The 19,648-nt window shown below is 45.6% G+C and overlaps 1 pseudogene; it reads right to left on the minus strand.

Moving 5' to 3' along the window:
• LOC104590607 (cysteine-rich receptor-like protein kinase 25) overlaps positions 1 to 19,648 on the minus strand; it is a 70,972-nt pseudogene that overhangs the window by 18,008 nt on the left and 33,316 nt on the right.

Raw genomic sequence — 19,648 nt, forward strand, 5'->3', positions numbered from 1 at the left:
CACGTGTTGATTTCGTGTCCTAACACTCAGGGGACCACATACATCAGTATGTATTAGGTCAAGTGTGCCTGTACATCTTTCAGGCTTACCGTCAAATGGCCGTTTCGTCATCTTGCCTTGTAGGCAAGGCTCACAGGTGGGAAGATCTTCTACAGCTAGAAAATCCAAAGGACCATCCTTTACCAACCTTGTGATTCGGTCAACACCGATGTGGCCAAGTCGGTAATGCCACAGACACGTGGGATTAACTGTATCACGGGCTCTCTTCTTGGGGTTTTCAACCGACGTAGTTTCGGTTATGTTAGTTTCTAGAGAAGGATGTAGAACATAGAGACCGTTCTCCAGTTCCCCGTATGCGATGAATCTGTTGTTTCTTTTAATAGTAATCGTATTACTAAAGAAGACAGAATAACCATCTGCACACAGTTTTGAGACAGAAATCAAATTTCTTCTTAAATTTTGTACATAAAGACAATGTTTTAGTACAATTTTTCCTTCTCTAAAATATAATTCCACGGTTCCTATGGCCGCGGCTGCAACAGTTGCAGTAGTCCCCAAGTAGAGTGTGACTTCTCCTTCACTCAGCCTTCTGCTTACCTTGAACCCCTGCAGTGTGTTACACGCATGAGTTGAAGCCCCGGAGTCAATACACCAGGACGCAGAAGCTACCAATAAATTGGTTTCTATAACACAAGTATCGAAGTTACCTTTCTTGGATTCCAGGTAGGCAGGACAATTCCTTTTCTAGTGGCCGGTCTTCTTGCAGAAGTGACAGGCATCCGATGCTTTGTCTTTCTTCTGCTTCTTGCTTTTAGTGGCTTTCTTCTGAGGCTTCTTTGCCTTCCTCTTTCTCTTGCATGACTTGCTAGTTTCAACAAGCATGGCTACAGGCTCATCCTTTTTAATCCGTTCTTCAGCTCTTTGCAACATATTGCTGAGCTCTTGTAAGCTGACATTCAACTTGTTCATGTTATAGTTCATGATGAATGGATTAAAGGAAGGAGGCAAAGAGTTAAGGATAGCATCTATCTGGGTTGCAAGGTCCAGCCCGGATCCAAGAGCCTCCAGTTCGTTGATGTATCCCATCATTCGAAGACAATGGTCGTGAACCTGTTCACCCTTGGACATTTGTGTGGTCAAGAACTGTTTCAAGACCTTTTGTCGAGTAGAATGATTCTGCTCTTCATACATTGTCCTGAGACTGTCCAATATGTCTTTGGCAAATTCGATCTGATCGAACTGCCTCTGTATCGGATTGTCCAAGGAGGCAATGATGTAACACCGGGCAAGGGAGTTTTTCTCCTCCCATTCTTGATAGTCTCTCCTTCGGGCCTCAAAAGCCCTATCTCCCGGACGCTCCGGGGCAGGATTCTTTGCCACTTTGTCATGTTTTTCAGAGGTTAAGACCAACACAAGGTTCCTATACCAGTCAGCATAGTTTGGGCCCTTCAACTTGTTGTCATCAGGTAGCTTTGCAAATGATCCGTTTGCCATTTTCTGATAAAAGAGCAAACATCAGTCCATGACCTAATTTGATTCATGTTCATTTCATAGATATGGATTTTAATCTACGATCCATTTCCATTTATTCGTCTCTGAGATTTCCCTCCTTTCTCAGTGACGGAGACTACGGGTTGTCTCTGGAAATGTGGGAAATCACATAGGTTGCATGAGGCCAACTGTTTCAGCTGCATAACCCCATCACCTTTCTGTGAAGGATCATATCCACTCATCATATGAGTTTTCCCTTTGGCTTCTGTCAGACAAGGTTCAGAGCCGTTTTCAGGTAAACCTTTCTGTCCAGTGAGTGCTTACCCATCATATTCGTGAAAGCCAAGGTACCGTGAGAGAGTTCCCATTTTCTGGTGAAGCCCCTCCCACATCGGTCTATGACGCCCCTATCATCTTATGAAAAACTTAGACGAGCCCAACAGCAAATGGATAGCCCATTTTCTGGTGCGTTTCCACATTACTGAAGGACCCATCCTAGTGCTAATGATGGAAGGCCTTTAGAGAGTTCATCATATGAATCTCCCTATCACATGCACTCATATTGTCTGGAGGGAACAGATAAATACGCCCTAGTTCTATCTTTAGGTCAAACCAAAGTGGCTCCCACTGACGTTCATGAAGCCAGATTTTGATGGGCCTAAATCGGCTAGGGTTCCACACGAGACCTCATGATGAGGTGTGGGGCCCACCATTGAGGGAGGTCATCCAATGACCAAAAGGGACACCATGGCAATGATGTGCATTCAGCCATGGTGTGCGAAAGAGCCACTGTCGATTAAGCATGGGCCAAGTACTTATGGCGCATGTACGTAGCACATCACACATCCATACATCACATGCAGGGATAAATTGATCCAATCAATTAATTATCTGTAAAGCCCATTTGAAGCCCACTTTAAATCCATAATATTAACCATTAATATTATCTAGGTATATGGGCCGAATGGTTCAACCCATATAGCTTTAAGGGTTAAGTGGGCTTTTAGCAGTTTTAACTATTTAAAACTGGGCCTTTATAGGTTGGGTCGAATTAACCATTTAATTAAATATCAATCCTTAGGCCCATTAGTGGGAAAATTAGGGCTGACTTTCAGCCTTGATTAAACCCTAGATTTGGTCCAAACAGTTTGAACCAATCTTGGTTCGAATGGGTCTAGGGTTTGATCTTTAATTAAATCTTTAATTCAAGAAAATAATATGAAATTAATTACTGATAAAAGAAATACAATAATCAGTAAATCATGGCTGTTCGTACAATCCATCCTGCAAAATAGAGGTTAGATCACATAATGCAGTTTCACAAACTGCAAATCGCAGATAGCGATTCTCCCATCTACGAAATCTTCTTCTCTGCGAAATCTCCCTTTCTGTGCCGTCATCTTCGATCCATAATTAAAATAAATAGAAATCCTATTTCTATTAATAATTACATCAGATCGAATACCTATACATTGAGTCTAGAAAAAAAAATTATTTACAGACCAAATGTAATAAATAAATCAAGAAACTGCAAATCTTGCAGGTTCCCTGCGCAAACCAAGATTTCGATCTCCTCTTGTACGAACAGCCCATAAATCAAGAAAATCATAAAGAACAATTGTAAATAATAATCAGATTTATATAAAATTAATTTTAGATTACTCGCCCAATAATTTTGGGAACAAAATTTCCAAAACCCATATCTGCACAAATTGGGTAGAACACCTTCTGCCCAATTGCACAGGTTCAGATCTGAAACAAACTGGTTCAAGACGAGATCGAAATCTTGGTTTGCGCAGGGAACCTGCAAGATTTGCAGTTTCTTGATTTATTTATTACATTTGGTCTGTAAATAATTTTTTTTATTTTCTAGACTCAATGTATAGGTATTCGATCTGTTGTAATTATTAATAGAAATAGGATTTCTATTCATTTTAATTATGGATCGAAGATGGCGGCGCAAAAAGGGAGATTTCGCAGAGAAAAAGATTTCGCAGATGGGAGAATCGCCATCTGCGATTTGCAGTTTGTGAAATTGCATTCTGTGATCTAACCTTTGTTTTGCAGGATGGATTGTGCGAACAGCCCTGATTTACTGATTGTTGCTTTTCTTTTATCAGTAATTAATTTCAGATTATTTTTTTGAATTAAAGATTTAATTAAAAATCAAACCCTAGACCCATTCGAACCAAGATTGGTTCAAACTGTTTGGACCGAATCTAGGGTTTAATCAAGGCTGAAAGTCAGCCCTAATTTTCCCACTAATGGGCCTAAGGATTGATATTTAATTGAATGGTTAATTCGGCCCAACCTGTAAAGGCCCAGATTTAAACAGTTAAAACAGCTAAAAGCCCACTTAACCCTTAAAGCTATATGGGTTGAACCGTTCGGCCCATATACCTAGATAATGTTAATGGTTAATATCATGGATTTAAAATGGGCTTCAAATGGGCTTTACAGATAATTAATTGATTGGATCAATTTATCCCTGCATGTGATGTATGGATGTGTGATGTGCTACGTACATGGGCCATAAGTACTTGGCCCATGCTCAATCGACAGTGGCTCTTTCGCACACCATGGCTGAATGCACATCATTGCCATGGTGTCCCTTTTGGTCATTAGATGACCTCCCTCAGTGGTGGGCCCCACACCTCATCATGAGGTCTCGTGCGGAACCCTAGCCGATTTAGGCCCACCAAAATCTGGCTTTATGAAAGTCAGTGGGAGCCACTTTGGTTTGACCTAAAGATGGAACTAGGGCGTAATTATCTGTTCCCTCCAGATAATATGAGTGCATGTGATAGGGAGATTCATATGATGAACTCTAAAGGCCTTCCATCATTAGCACGAAGATGGGTCCTTCAGTAATGAGGAAACGCCCCAGAAAATGGGCTATCCATTTGCTGTTGGGCTTGTCTAAGTGTTTCATAAGATGATAGGGGCGTCATAGACCGATGTGGGAGGGGCTTCACCAGAAAATGGGAACTCTCTCATGGTACCTTGGCGTTCACGAATATGATGGGTAAGCACTCACTGGACAGAAAGGTTTACCAGAAAACGGCTCTGAACCTTGTCTGACAGAGGCCAAAGGGAAAACTCATATGATGAGTGGATATGATCCTTCACAGAAAGGTGGTGGGGTTATGTAGCTGAAACAGTTGGCCTCATGCACCCTATGTGATTTCCCACATTTCCAGAGACAACCCGTAGTCTCTGTCACTGAGAAAGGAGGGAAATCTCAGAGACGAATAAATGGAAATGGATCGTAGATTAAAATCCATATCTATGAAATGAACATGAATCAAATTAGGTCATGGACTGATGTTTGCTCTTTTATCAGAAAATGGCAAACGGATCTTTTGCAAAGCTACTTGATGACAACAAGTTGAAGGGCCCAAACTATGCTGACTGGTATAGAAACCTTATGCTGGTCCTTGCTTCTGAAAAACTTGATAAAGTGGCAAAGAATCCTGCCCCGGAGCGGCTGGGAGATAGGGCTTCTGAGGCCCGAAGGAGAGACTATCAAGAATGGGAGGAGAAAAACTCCCTTGCCCGGTGTTACATCATTGCCTCGCTGGACAATCCGATACAGAGGCAGTTCGATCAGATCGAACTTGCCAAGGACATATTGGACAGTCTCAGGACGATGTATGAAGAGCAGAATCGTTATACTCGACAAAAGGTCTTGAAACAGTTCATGACCACACAAATGTCCAAGGGCCAACAGGTTCACGACCATTGTCTTCGAATGATGGGATACATCAATGAACTGGAGGCTCTTGGATCCGGGCTGGACCTTGCAACCCAGATAGATGCTATCCTTAACTCTTTGCCTCTTTCCTTTAATCCGTTCATCATGAACTATAACATGAACAAGCTGAATGTCAGCTTACAAGAGCTCAGCAATATGTTGCAAAGAGCTGAAGAACTGATTAAAAAGGATGAGCCTGTAGCCATGCTTGTTGAAGCTGGCAAGACAGGCAAGAGAAAGAGGAAGGCAAAGAAGCCTCAGAAGAAAGCCACTAAAAGCAAGAAGCATAAGAAAGACAAAGCATCGGATGCCTGTCACTTCTGCAAGAAGACCGGCCACTGGAAAAGGAATTGTCCTGCCTACCTGTAATCCAAGAAAGGTAACTTCGAAACTTGTGTTATAGAAACCAATTTATTGGTAGCTTCTGCGTCCTGGTGTATTGACTCCGGGGCTTCAACTCATGCGTGTAACTCACTGCAGGGGTTCAAGGTAAGCAGAAGGCTGAGTGAAGGAGAAGTCGCACTCTACTTAGGGACTACTGCAACTGTTGCAGCCGCGGCCATAGGAACCGTGGAATTATTTTTTAGAGAAGGAATAATTGTACTGAAAGATTGTCTTTACGTACAAAATTTAAGAAGAAATTTGATTTCTGTCTCAAAACTGTGTGTAGATGGTTATTCTGTCTTCTTTAATAATCCGATTACTATTAATGAGACTCGTGTTAGTTTAGAATGTTCACAGCCAGTGGGTTGGTCTAGGGAGACCTATCCTGACAAGGCTGACACTGTGGTGCCACCAAGTCGGTTGGGGTGGCCTGTCTCAGCTGCCAGGGTGAGACCCTAGGCACATACAGTGTAGGATTAATTGAATCTTTGAACTGGACCAGATTTCCAGTATTGCCCTGGACCTTGGAGATTGATGGGCAAAACTGGAAAGTTACACCTGACCCCTAGACTTGATTATGATACTGCACTAGGTGTCGGATTGGGCTATCCTTGATGTACCAATCAGTGAGATCCTTAGCGGGGGTCAAAACCTGGGTATGTTGGGACAGTTCGAGAATTCATCTGAGTGGGTGATCATAGTGATAGGATCAGCCCCTTTGTCGGACAAAGGTAATGATCAGGGATGCACTCTCACTGATGGAAACCAAGACTGCCGGCAGCCGATTTCAATCGTTGAGATTTGTTTTTTTGCAAAGTATATTTTATATGAGATATAAAAGTATATATATTATGGTTTCTAAAAGGTTGGCAAAAGGTTTTAATTCCCGGGATCCATATTAGTGGAGAGTGCAACACTGTTCCTTGCAGCCGAGGGAGAGGTCCTCTCTTGTCGAGCAGTGTATGATCATTATGGGCTGAGAGGTTAAGTGTAAAACCATTGAGGATAACACCTGATGGGCTAATCTTGCATCTGCCCACAGTCCCTGGGTGTTACAAGGTGGCTTGGCCCAGGGACCACTTAGTGTAAGTGTTGGGCCCATGTAGCCCATTTGATGGGTTTCAGGGGGTACACTGTCTTCAGCAGTGCATTCGGCCAGGCCTTGTAACAAAGGCTGGGCTGAACCCATGTGGCTGATGTGTAGATCAATGCTTGGGTCCCACGCCATACAAGGAAGCCCAACTGGGTAGCAGTTTGGAAGGTTTTTTGAGTACATAACCTTAAATGGGGCTTAAGCCCATTTCGAACTGGGCTGATTTGATCGGTCATTTAAATGGGGCGAATTCTGAAGTGGGTCAGCTAAAAGGATTGGGCTTTGACCCTATCCGCTCAGAGAGTCCAAGATCTAAATGAGATTTAGATCTGGAAACCTCCTAATTATATTAGGAAATAGCTGATCTGATCTGCAGATAAGATAAGGATTATCCCTTATCACTAAGGGACTTCTAACCCAAATATGATTTGGATTAGCAACTCCTAATCTGATTAGGAGCTGATCCCTTTGAGATTATAAAAGGGGAAGGGGGCGGCAGCCTTTTACATGATCAACAACATTCTTCTCTTAAAGAAAGAGAGATTGAGAGATTTCCTGCATACTACGAATTCTCTCTTGCCGCCACCTTCCTGCCATTGTCATTCCTTCCGATCAATCTCCAGTTCTTGGGAGTAATCAAGATTTGATCTTGATCTCAATCCTTTTGGAAAAGATTGGTTGGAGCTGTACTCACAAGCCGTTCAGTTGATTCTTGCGAAGGGTCAAGTTCTTTTGAAGAACATTGTTGATTCTGCTCTATCCTTCACTGCGCCATCTTCAGTGGGAGCAGATTTTGGATCCTTCATTGGGCGTGAACACCTCCATTGGAAGATAGTATTTCTCCGTATCAGGTATAATCCTCTCCCACTCTTTTTTGGTTCAGATCTGGTTCAGTTTATGGTTCAAGATTGATCCTTGAAAATATGATTTTCTAAATAGGGAATATGATTCCCAATTGAAGGGAGAGATAAATTTTTTGAAATTCGCCCCTTATTCCGCAATCTTTGGGCGTCCATAGGATGGATCTCTCATCCCTTCATGTAGCCGCCCTCAAAAGAAAGGCCAAGGTAGCAGACGACCTCGAGATAGAACGACCTACGGAATAGTTCGCGAAGCGAGCCATGCCTACGAAAGAGACCATCTCCATCCCAGCTTCGGCAGAGGACCCAGCTTGGGTACTTCAGATCAGTGCTTCTATTGAAGAACCCCTACAATCTCAACTGGTAAATTTCTTACTCAAAAATTTAGATGTTTTTGAATGGTCAGCGGCAAAAATGCCTGGCATAGACCCCATCATTATAACTCATAGGCTCAACACTGATCCTGTAGTTAGGCCCGTTAGACAGAAGAAACACAACTTAGCCCCAGAGCAGTGGAGGGCAGTCGATGAGGAGGTCGAGAAGCTCCTTGCAGCCAATTTTATCAGGGAAGTTCATTACCCGAGCTGGGTGCCCAACCCCGTTCTGGTGAAAAAGGCCAATGGTAAATGGTGCATGTGCGTTGACTACACAGACCTGAATCGAGCTTGCCCAAAGATCTACTTCCCACTTCCCAGGATCGACCGTCTGGTGGACGCGACCTCGGGGCACAAGTTGCTGAGCTTCCTGGACGCCTATTCGGGCTACAATCAGATCAGGATGGACCCAGCTGATGAAGAGAAAACTGCTTTCATAACCGAGTCTGGCCTGTACTGCTACAAGGTCATGCCCTTCGGGTTGAAAAACGTTGGGGCCACTTTTCAAAGACTTGTAAACAAACTGTTTGAGCCACTAATTGGCAAAAAAAGTAGTGTTATGTAGACGATATGGTCGTCAAAACCCAATTTTCACATGAATTAATACAAGATCTACATTCAGTTTTCGAAATTTTGCGTAGATTTAATATGAAGCTAAACCCCAACAAGTGTGTCTTCGTTGTCACCTCGGGTAAATTCCTAGGGTACACCGTTAACCGGTGAGGCATTGAGGCCAACCCGGACAAATTAAAGCCATCCTAGAAATGAGACCACCCCAGAAATTAAAGGAGGTCCAGAAGTTGAACGGCCGGTTAGCCGCTTTGAGCCGCTTTATGTCCAAGTCAACAGATCGCTGCCTGCCCTTCTTTAAGGCCATAAAACGCAAAGGCTTTGAATGGACCGAAGAGTGCCAACTCGCGTTCGACGAGCTCAAAAAGCACCTCACCAGCATCCCAGTCTTAACCCGACCCGAGGTGGGTGATGTTTTAGAACTATACCTCTCGGCAAGTGATGAGGTGGTCAGCTCGGTACTAATAAGAGAAGTAGATCGGGTCCAATGACTCATCTATTATGTTAGTAAAGTGTTGCAGGGAGCAGAAACAAGGTACCCAGATATAGAAAAGTTAGCCTATGCCCTGGTCATAGCAGCTCGGAAGCTCCGCCCGTACTTCCAAGCTCACACCATCGTTGTCCTTACCAACAAACCTCTGAGGCAAGTATTGCTCAAGCCCGAGGTCTCGGGAAGGCTGACAAAGTGGACCATCGAGCTCAGAGAATACGAACTCCAGTATAAGCCATGAACTGCTATCAAGGCCTAAGCCTTAGCAGATTTCATCGCAAAATGTACCTTTAGCTCCAAAGTCCCTAGGCTGGTGGAACACGAGGCCCCCAGTGCGGTTGAGCCCGGGGTTCCCGGGCTGGTTGAGCTCAAACACCGTGAAGTAGCAACCAGCGTGGCCTCTCTCCTAGTTAGGCCAAGCATGAACTGGGATGAGGAACCCTGGATCCTTCATGTAGATGGCTCATCAAACCGGCAGGGCAGCGGGGCTGGGATCGTTCTATACGGGCCAAGTGGTGTGAAATTGGAGTACGCATTACGGTTTGAGTTTGCGGCATCCAACAACGAAGCAGAGTATGAGGCGCTACTAGTTGGGCTGGATCTGCCAAAGGAAGTGAAAGCCAAACACATTGTCATCTGCAACGATTCCCAACTCGTGGTCAATCAGGTTATGGGTGAGTACGAAGCTCGCGAGCCAACCATGGTAGCATACTTAGCTAGAGTAAGAGGAGCTCTGCTCAACTTTCGGTCACACTTCATCTAGCAATTCCTGAGGTCAGAGAATGTTGAGGCTGATGCCCTATCCCGGTTAGCCAGCACTGGTGATAACACCATGAGGACTATGTATATAGAGAACTTGCCTTGGCCTAGAATTCTCAGGGGGGCAGAGAAGGTCGCTGGGGTCACTCCTATTGTTCAAGCAAAGCCGAGCTGGATTGATCTGCTCACGAGCTTCCTGCTACACGGGACCCTCCCGCAGATCGTAATGCCGCCAGGAGGGTAGAGCGTCAGGCAGCCAAATACATCATGATAGACGGGCGGCTGTACCAAAGATCCTACACGCTCCCTAACCTGCGCTGCCTGCGACCCTCTGAAGCCGAGCTCGTCCTCTGTGATACTCATGAGGGCTTGTGCGTGGACATTTGGGGGGCAGAGCCCTCGCTCAGAAAGCACTACGATAGGGGTATTATTGGCCAACGATGAAGGCAGATGCGACCGAGCTCGTCAAAAAATGCGACAAGTGTCAAAAGCATGCCAACATCCACCACCGACCAGCCGCTGACCTAAAGTACCTCACTAGCCCATGGCCATTTGCACAATGGGGAATTGACTTACTCGGGCCATTCCCACTAGGTACAAGACAAAGGAGGTTCCTGGTGGTGGCAGTCAACTATTTCACGAAATGGGTCGAAGTTGAACCTCTCGCAACAATCACAGCCCGGAATGTGCAGAACTTCTTTTGGAAGAACATTATGTGTCGGTTCAGATTACCTCAGGTACTGATCTTCGACAATGGTAAACAGTTCGAAGACGTCAAATTCCAAAACTGGTGCCGAGACATGGGAATTCAGCAGAACTTCACTTCGGTGGCGCACCCTCAGGCCAAATGGTCAGACAGAAGTCACGAATAGAGCTATTCTCCGTGGACTAAAGGCACGACTAGACCGAGCTAAGGGACTATGGGTAGACGAGCTGCCTAGTGTATTATGGGCCTATCATACCACAGAAAAGACCACCACAGGAAAAACCCCCTTTAACCTCACCTACGGCACCAAAGCAGTCATTCCAGCCGAGATCGAAGTCCTCTCACTGAGAGTAGAAGCGCATGATGATAGGGCGAATGAAGACGAGCTACGCACCAATCTCGACTTGCTTGAAGAAGTACGGAACCTCGCATACATCAGGACCGCAGCCTACCAGCAAAGTGTAGCTTGGTACTATAACACCAAGGTCAAAAAGCGGACTCTCCGCGTTAGCGACTTGGTTCTCCGTAAGGTTATGGTGCCTGAGCCCGGTGTTGGCAATCTCGGTCCAAACTGGGAAGGACCCTATCGAGTAAAGCGAGTACTCGGGGAAGGAACGTACGAGTTCGAAACCCTGGAAGGGGAACAAGTACCTCGGGCATGGAATATTGTCAACTTAAGGGAGTATTACCTATAAATAACTGAGTGAACCACGAGTCACTCTCAGGGCTTAAGGGCCAGAACGCCGAGTTGACAGAGACCTCAGCACAATAAAATCCAATTGCTCCTATGCCATGGGCGGACATCGAGAGCAGGCCACGGGCCTCTCAAGGCTCAAGGGCCAAAATGCCGAACTAACAGACTCTGGCATAATAACCTAGCCACCCCTATGACACGAACAAATTCTAAGGAGCTAAGGCACCGATCTGACCAAGGAGCTCGGCACCACAGTACATGATACATCAAGGGCGCAAGCAGACCAGCAGATTTTGCAACGCTTAGCTCACCTCGGCATATGACCAGAAGAAAGTTCGAGCACATGCCTTACTATGCCTCACTGCCAATCACCTCAGTGCACGCCACGAGACAGTTCGGGCATGTGCCTCACTACGCCCTACTATGTCAATCATCTCGCATACTCAACCATGATAGCTCGGATAAAACAACACTTGGGAAAGAAAGATCAACTTCATTAACAAGTAAGTTTTGTACAGTGAGCTTGCAAAAAAAAAATAAAAACTACTACAAAGACTGAGCTCGCAGGCTCGGAATACAAGGACAATCACTTCAAGGGCTCTTCATCTCCGCGTGAGACCTCTTCAAGATCTTCGGGCTGGTTAAGGGCGTCCGCTTCTTCGACGTGGTGATGGCACTTGTGTCAAGCTCGGGGTACGTGTGCCTTATCAACCACCGGCTGAGGTTGAACCCCTTGTGGTAAGCCTCCCCTAGAACGGCATCAAACTTATCAGACTGGATTTACTCCACGACAGCCTTGACCTTCTTCTCCTCTATCGCTTGAGTGAAGATCTCGGTCTTCTCTTTGAGGTCCACCTTGAGGAACTCCACCTCGTGCAGGAGGGCCTTCTTATTCTCCTTAAGGCCTTCCGCCTCTACCCTGAGCGCGTCCAGCTCACCCCTCAGCACACCCTTCTCGTGTGTCAGCTCTGCTTTGAGGGCCTCCACCTCGCCCCTCAGTGTGTCCTTTTCCCATGCTAGCTCGTCTCTCTCCATTGTCAGCATCGTAATAATGTCCCTTTGGCCCCTGGCGCCGCTCTCCAACCGGTGGATTTGCTCATGAGCTGCCCATAGATCGGTATGGGCAGCACGGGAAGACTCCTCGGCGGTCAGAGCCCGCTTCAGGTTCCTCTCGGACTGAAGACCAAGGGCGTGCACGACATAGTTCACTTGACAAAGGAAGTTAGTTAGTACCGGAGAAAAGTACATATATATGAAAGAAAAGGAACTTACCACCATAGTGTGGGTGGCAGCCCGGGCCCCGAGCTGAGCAGGGTTAAGCATATCAGCCCAGAGCGAGATTTCCTCGTTGTAAACAACCCCTTTGCTTTTTCAAATGCCGCACTGGGGGACCAAGATACTTCGGCCCCCATCCGGGTTCCCCGAGTTGGAAACCGCCATCTTGGCTATACGAATGGGCTCGGTTGAGACTTTGGTTGCTACGAGGATTTAATAAAATATCATCCCCACGAGGATTTAACAAAATAAGTATTTGAACTACAGCCACCCCTAATTATTTGGACAATCAAATTTCAAATTTAAGAGTAAAGGACTACTGAAAATCGAACAAGAAAATAAAAACAATGGCAATCACTAACCGAATATGCAATAGGTGAAATCGCTAGGGCTTTTGGTCCACCTAACCATTCCAATGAATATTAATGGATGAGATTATCCAAGACATTTAGTCATTCCCATAAGCTGAAGTCTTTCCAATTTTATTTAATATTCTCTCTCGAGATATACTAAAACTACTTCTATCAGGTAACCCTTCGATCTCTCGACTAGAGTTCTCAAGATAGAAGTGCATTAGGTCCAAGGAAAAACTATTATATTCAGATGAATCATGTGTATATACCCCTATGTACCATTCAATTCACACCATGAATTATGTGGTCATCTATATGAATTCCTCTCTCGATTCATTCATATACGCCTGATCAATTAAAAGATGGTCACTCCTAATAGCATTAAGCAAGATAATTCATAGACTATATGGAAATCACAATCTTGAATAGATCAGAAAGATAAAAATATATTCATTATCATGGTTAGGCTTTCCATAGCTCTAGCTAAAAATAAATTAGTTCATGATAAAAGAATTAAAGCAAACAAGAGGAAAGAAAGAAATGAATTCGCCCATGGTGCTGAGATCTCCTCTTCTCCTTGCCGCCACCTTCTTCTTCAAGTTTCTTGATTTCTTGATCTTTTCTTCATAGATCCTCAATTCAGTTCGTGATCCCCCTCAGATTGGTACACCCATCCTTTGATTTAGTTTACAACTACTTGGAGTTATCTCAAGAATGGATAATTCAGCTTTTATTCAAACTCATCCTATCCTATCTTATCTTTATCTCTTATCTCATGATCTCAATCTTCCTTAACTCTCTAGAATTACATTTAAAATTTGAATCTAAGAGGATTCTTTGGATTCTTGAATTCGAGTGGGCTGCTTTAATAACTCGGACCGCCACAAGGTTTCTCTGCGAAATGGGCTTCAGCTGTGAACTGGGCCTTACTACGAAATTGTTCCGAGTTTGGGCCCAGATTTATCTTCGATTTAGGCCGAATCTGAGAAATCCAAAAACATAAAAGTTGTATCTTTCTCTCTTATCTTTCTAATAAATTTTGAATCAGCCCAATCGGAGCCCGGATATGAAAGTTAGGTCCAGTTTACTGAACATTGCCGAAATTGTGAAAAATCATCCGATTAGCCTTGTTTTCCTTCTTGCGACTTCTTTCCTTGCCCTGCACCGAAATACAAGAAATATGAGTCCAATTAAGTACTAATTCAGTATAAAAGACTGAATATTTGGGGATAAAAATATGATAAATTTTATTCTCATCAGTCAGCAACCCTGGTGGCTACTTCTAGCTCAGCTGCCGCCCTCATAGCGGGCTCGACCGAAGTCTCAGGCTCCCTAGGTGGTATTTCCTCCTCCAAGTCAATAATCGGAGGAGCCCCAGGGAGCTCGGGCTCGGAGGTTTGCGCCGAAGGTAGCTTGGGCTCGGGAGCAGGGGCTGGAGGTGACTTGATACGGGTTCTCTTAGCAGCCCGCTTCTTCCTTCCCTTCATGTGCTTGAAGAGCCGATCTCTCTTAAGTTTGTTTGCCTCCATGGGACCTGCAACAGAGCTCGGCATTAATACTCGAGTAAAAGAAAGGAGCAGACCAGACAGCTAAGGAAATAATTACCTACCTGGACTCAAGCCGGTCTGGATGAGCATACTCTCGGTGATGAAGTCCTTGAAACTACAACCGACCTCAGCCCACGATTGGAATGTCTCCTTGGTCTTCCTGTCGAGGATGATGCCGAGGTCTTGGATAGCCACCCTCCAGTGGGTAGGGAAGGGCCACCCCGCAGGGTTCCAGACTACAAAGTAGTCTTGCTTCTAGACTGGGATCTTGCTAGGAAGCTTATGCATCAACTTGAACCCCAGGCGAGGGGACAGGTAGTAAGCCCTTCTATGCTCGGGGAGAACGCATGAAGCGCTCTTCTTGATGGTGAGGATAGAATAGAGTATGTTCAAGGGGAGGACATACTCGTAGCAAAGGGAGATGGTCCCGACCACGTTACGGATCGAGTTCGGGTGAAGTTGGTCTATCGTAACCTTGAAGTTGTTCAAGACCTCCACTATGAGTGGATGGAAGGGAAGACACAGCCCGGCTAAGAGCTGCTCACAGAAGATTACAACCTCGTCAGGGCCGTGCTCCCATGGGAAGTTACCCGCGGGAATACTGTAGGTGTACTCCCTAGGCAGGTTGTACTGCTGAATGAGTTGACGGAGCCTCTCCAAGGTCATTGTGGAAGGCCCGAACCTGTCTGGCATCCGACCTCGGTGAGAGGTGGACGCCAAGTTACCCGAGGCCACCCATGCCTCAGGGGACTGGACTTCGGTAAGGTTAACCTGAGCCGAGGTACCCACCTCGGGCACCTCGGGCTCATCTAACTGGCTATCAAAGGAATACATAACGAAACCGAAGAAGAGCTAGGGTGACTCACCGAAAAGAGATGGACCGGACTGGGAAGAACTGACCCGAGCTGGAGGCTTTGGACGCGAGCTCAAAACTATAGCTGAAGATTTATGGCAAAGGAAAATCAGTTTAGCACATTTTTTGACGTCTGCGGAGTCTATAACTCGCGTGATGTCCATGCATAGACCGTACGCGACCCGAGCTATGCCTGGCAGAACCGAGCAGAAGACCGGTCCAACCTATGAGATGGCAGACAAGAAAGTTTGGACTCCGAGCCAAATCCACCCGGCAGATTGTGGACTCCCCGCGCTAGGTCAACACCCCTAGCACGGGGAGTGGGGGGCAATTGATGTAGGGTGATTTGGCCCGACCTTGTAGCACAGGGACACATGGACATGACCTGGAATAAGTGACAATTCAGCGTGACAACCTGGCCACCACTTGGCGCGGCGAGCTCGCCGAGGCCCGGCCAAACGATTCGGCGGGTGTGACAGCTTGTCGGGAAGCAAGGCCCAACTCACCCCGAACCCGAGGGTGGAGCACCCCGATCTCCCCCATACAGAGGGACCCGAGCTCTCCCTTGAGACCCGAGCTCCTCCTAAGGGACTCCAAGCTCTCCCTTCCTAAGAAGGAAGCACCCCAACTTTTGGCTAAGTGTCCTGAGGGAGAAACACCTCGGGACAACACCATCAAGACTCCTGTTCGTACTTGCTTAAGGCTTGCCTCCAGTGCGGGCACCTCGATGCAGGGCAAACCTGCCCCAGGTGGTTTGATGCACAGTAGCTCAGCAAACTGTAGGCGGCGTTCTGCCTGCCGCCTCTGAAAGGCATGGCACACCTGACGAGTTCGTACCCTGCAGTAGCAGCCTGTAGCAGCAGCCTGCACCTGCCACCCCTGCCTTGGCAGTAACGGATAGGGCAATGGTGGTTACGCCTGATGTGACCAAGCTCCGATATAAAAGGACCCCGACCCTCACGAAACAAAGGTATTGAAGCTAGCACTTTCAGCACTCTTAACTCTCTATGTCTTCTTTGAGTTTTCCTCAGAGTTCTAACTTAGGCATCGGAGTGTTCCCTCCGGGAGAGCTCCCCGGGAACCCTTCACCTTCCCCTTCCTCTCAAGTGCCATCCGTCACAGCTAGGAGCCAACTCTCAGTCAGCTGGGAGTGCCTCGATTGTGCTGCATCAGTACCATTGTCAAAATGTCTGACCGATAAAATAGACAAAAAATGGAAAAAAAAATTATGTTTGGCTTGATAATTTTCCAAATGTTCAATTAGGGTGAATGTGAATATATAACAACGGACAAAAACCATGGCTAAAAGACTATATATAACAACGGAATATATCATCCGTGGCAATATTCCTGTTTTTTGTATTCAGCCTGGCCACGATTTCCTGGCTCCACCATTGCAATGCATGTTAATTTTTTATTAAGAAACTATTAAACCGTGGCAACTTAATTTACGCGGGTTCGTTCGAAAACTTGCGTGCAATATTCTTGCTCCCGCTTCTTCAAGTCTTCAGCTCTCATGTTCTCTCTCTCTCTATAACACATCCTCTCTTCAATCAAAGTTGTTCTCACTTTCTCTGGAAAAAGCATTCATCATCCACAACGTAGAAACTCCCAGGGTCATTTCGAGAGATTGGCGCCTCTCAGTTTCCACTTCTTCAACCCTTTTGCCGGTGAATGGCTCGTTGGCGGTCTGTCCACTAGGGTTTGTTCATCGAGACCAAGACCAAGGTAGCAGCTATCAACTTCTTCACTCTTCTTATTGGAATTTTTCATGGACTAGAAAATTCTGGATAAGCATGGATAAGCATGTATCAAGGCACAAATTCTGGTAGTTCCCTAGGTGTCTTTAGCTAGTTATGATTAGTAGGTAGGTTACTACTACAAGTGAGTCTCCTACTCCTAAATTTCAGGCATCGATTGTATGTGTATATATATGGTTGTGCCTTGCATAATGACGCAAGATTCTCCACAAAGATTATTTTTTCATGGTATCAGAGTCGTAACGAAGTTGCTGAGAGCAACACTACATTCGCTTGGCGCCGGCAGAGTCCAGACCTTGCACTCTAGTTTTTCTAGATCGGCATTGTAGCTCGTCCCCTCCATTCGAACCTAACCCAGAAGAGTGGCGGCGAAGCTACTGTTCCTCTTCTCTCCATGTTCGAGCGGAACCAGCGGCGGCGAGAACTGTTCCTCCTCTTCTCTCCCATTGGCAACTACGACACCGAGGATGTTGCGGAAAGCCTTCACAATCTTGGAACCCTCAGTGCCATAAACAATGAGAGGACCCTTGCGAGAAATGTTTCGACGGTACCTCATCTTACCCTTTCCTGGTCGGATCGCATGGCTACCCACATCGAGATAAGCACTGACCTGCTTGAGGATCTTGATCGCGGAAGATGTCTTCTCAATGCCCGCGGGACATCGGTTTCAGATCCACTGCCGCTCTGGTTTTCAAGACAATGAACAGTGTCATGATTTCTGAGAAGAACACAAAGAGGATGAGAGAAACTGCTCCATCATGCGTTCCTTTTTTTGTCGCCATTGCCTCCGGTTTCGGGTTCGAAAGAAGACGCTAATGAACAGTGGATTGGCCGTTGTTGCTATTGCCTCTGTTGATGTCTGAAATCGATCGACGGAACAAGAGAACTGGGACCCCTTGTCCCCGAACGGTATCAAAACTCGGGAATCGGAAATTAATACGAAGGACCGATGCTTCATCGAATTCGATGAGAACAAGAGAGAAAGATTGTCGCTACAACTCCTCTTCCCGCTGTAGAGTCAAGATTTTAATGAAGAAAAACCTCTGACACCTCTGTTGGTTGTCGCTGGACGGCACGACCAATACCCCATGACTCAGCAGAGGTCTGATGGGTGGCGCGCTTGCTGACGACTCTCTTTCCTTTTTTTTATTTTGATACGTTGACGTGAACGAAGTTGACAATGTCTGGACGGATTAACGCTTTCATGACGTTAGGGAGGGAAACAGCGACGACCATTTGCAGTAGGGACGGTGATAGTTCGAGTAAGTATGTTGGACCTTCTGGCAGACGTGACCGAAGTTCAGCAAAAACTCATGCTGCTCAGTCATCGGCAGGGTGTGAGGTGGCTGCTAATGCAGTCGTAACTGACGGAGATAGGACCGGACTAAACGGGCTTAATGACGAGCAGTGGTAGATTCTCGTAAACATGTTTGATGCTTACAAAACCAGGACTAATGAAAAACTCTCTAGTAAGAAATATTCTACTGATTGGATAATTGATTCCGGGGTGTCGCACCATATGACTGGAGAAATTGACTTATTGATGGATGCACGGAATATTACACCGTGTTCGGTGGGACTTCCCAATGGGAAGCAAACCACTGCAGTGAAGGAAGGGACTTTACATTTGGGTGGAAATATTTATCTACATCATGTGCTTTTTGTACCAAGAATGAACTACACCCTTATTTTCATAGCAAAATTGTTGCGAGAGATAAATTGTACTGTCACTTTTACTGACAAGCTATGTGTGATATAGGACCAAACCTCAAGGAGTCTGATCGGAGTGGGTAAGCAGTGTGATGGGGTCTATCATTTTAGAGGAGCAGCACCTGTTCAGGCGAATAGAACAAGAGGTATGGATGAATGGGAGTTATGGCATCGCAGATTAGGGCATCCTTCTAAAGAGATATTATTTTTTCTTCCTAAAGCAGATAAATTAAATAGTAGAACTGAAGGAGATAAACCATGCGATGTTTGTTACAGAGCAAAACAAACACGGGAAATTTTTCCTGAAAGTAAACATAAAGTTGATGATTGTTTCTCTCTAATTCATTGTGATACATGGGGTGCCTATAAAGTACTTGCCTCTTGTGGTGCAGTTTACTTTCTAACCATTGTTGATGATTATTCTTGTGTTGTGTGGGTTTACTTGTTATTGGACAAAAGTGAAGTAGCACATATTATTGAGAAATTTTGTGCCATGGCAGAACGCCAGTTTGGCAAGCAAGTCAGGACTGTTCGAAGTGATAATGGAATAGAATTTAAAAGGTTGAAATCATATTTTGAGACTCATGGCATTCTGCATCAAACTTCGTGCGTTGGGACACCGCAACAAAACGGTCGGGTAGAGAGAAAACATAGGCATATCTTGAATGTTGCGAGAGCATTAAGATTTCAAGTAGGCTTGCCCATTGGTTTTTGGGGGGAGTGTGCCTTAACCGCCGGATACTTGATAAACAGGACACCTTCTTCTGTACTTGGCGGGAAGACTACGTATGAGGTACTGTTTGGGACACCACCTCAATACGAGCACATGAGAGTATTTGGTTGTCTCTGCTATGCTCATTGTAGTCCTCGAGACAAGGATAAGTTTGGAGAAAGGAGTAGGAAATGTGTTTTTGTGGGTTATCCCTACGGAAAGAAAGGTTGGTGCGTATATGATGTTGAAAGAGGTGAATATTT

The sequence above is a fragment of the Nelumbo nucifera genome, chromosome 1, assembly GCF_055504915.1.
Source record: "Nelumbo nucifera cultivar China Antique chromosome 1, China Antique-T2T, whole genome shotgun sequence".
In the NCBI taxonomy this organism is placed as follows: Eukaryota; Viridiplantae; Streptophyta; class Magnoliopsida; order Proteales; family Nelumbonaceae; genus Nelumbo; species Nelumbo nucifera.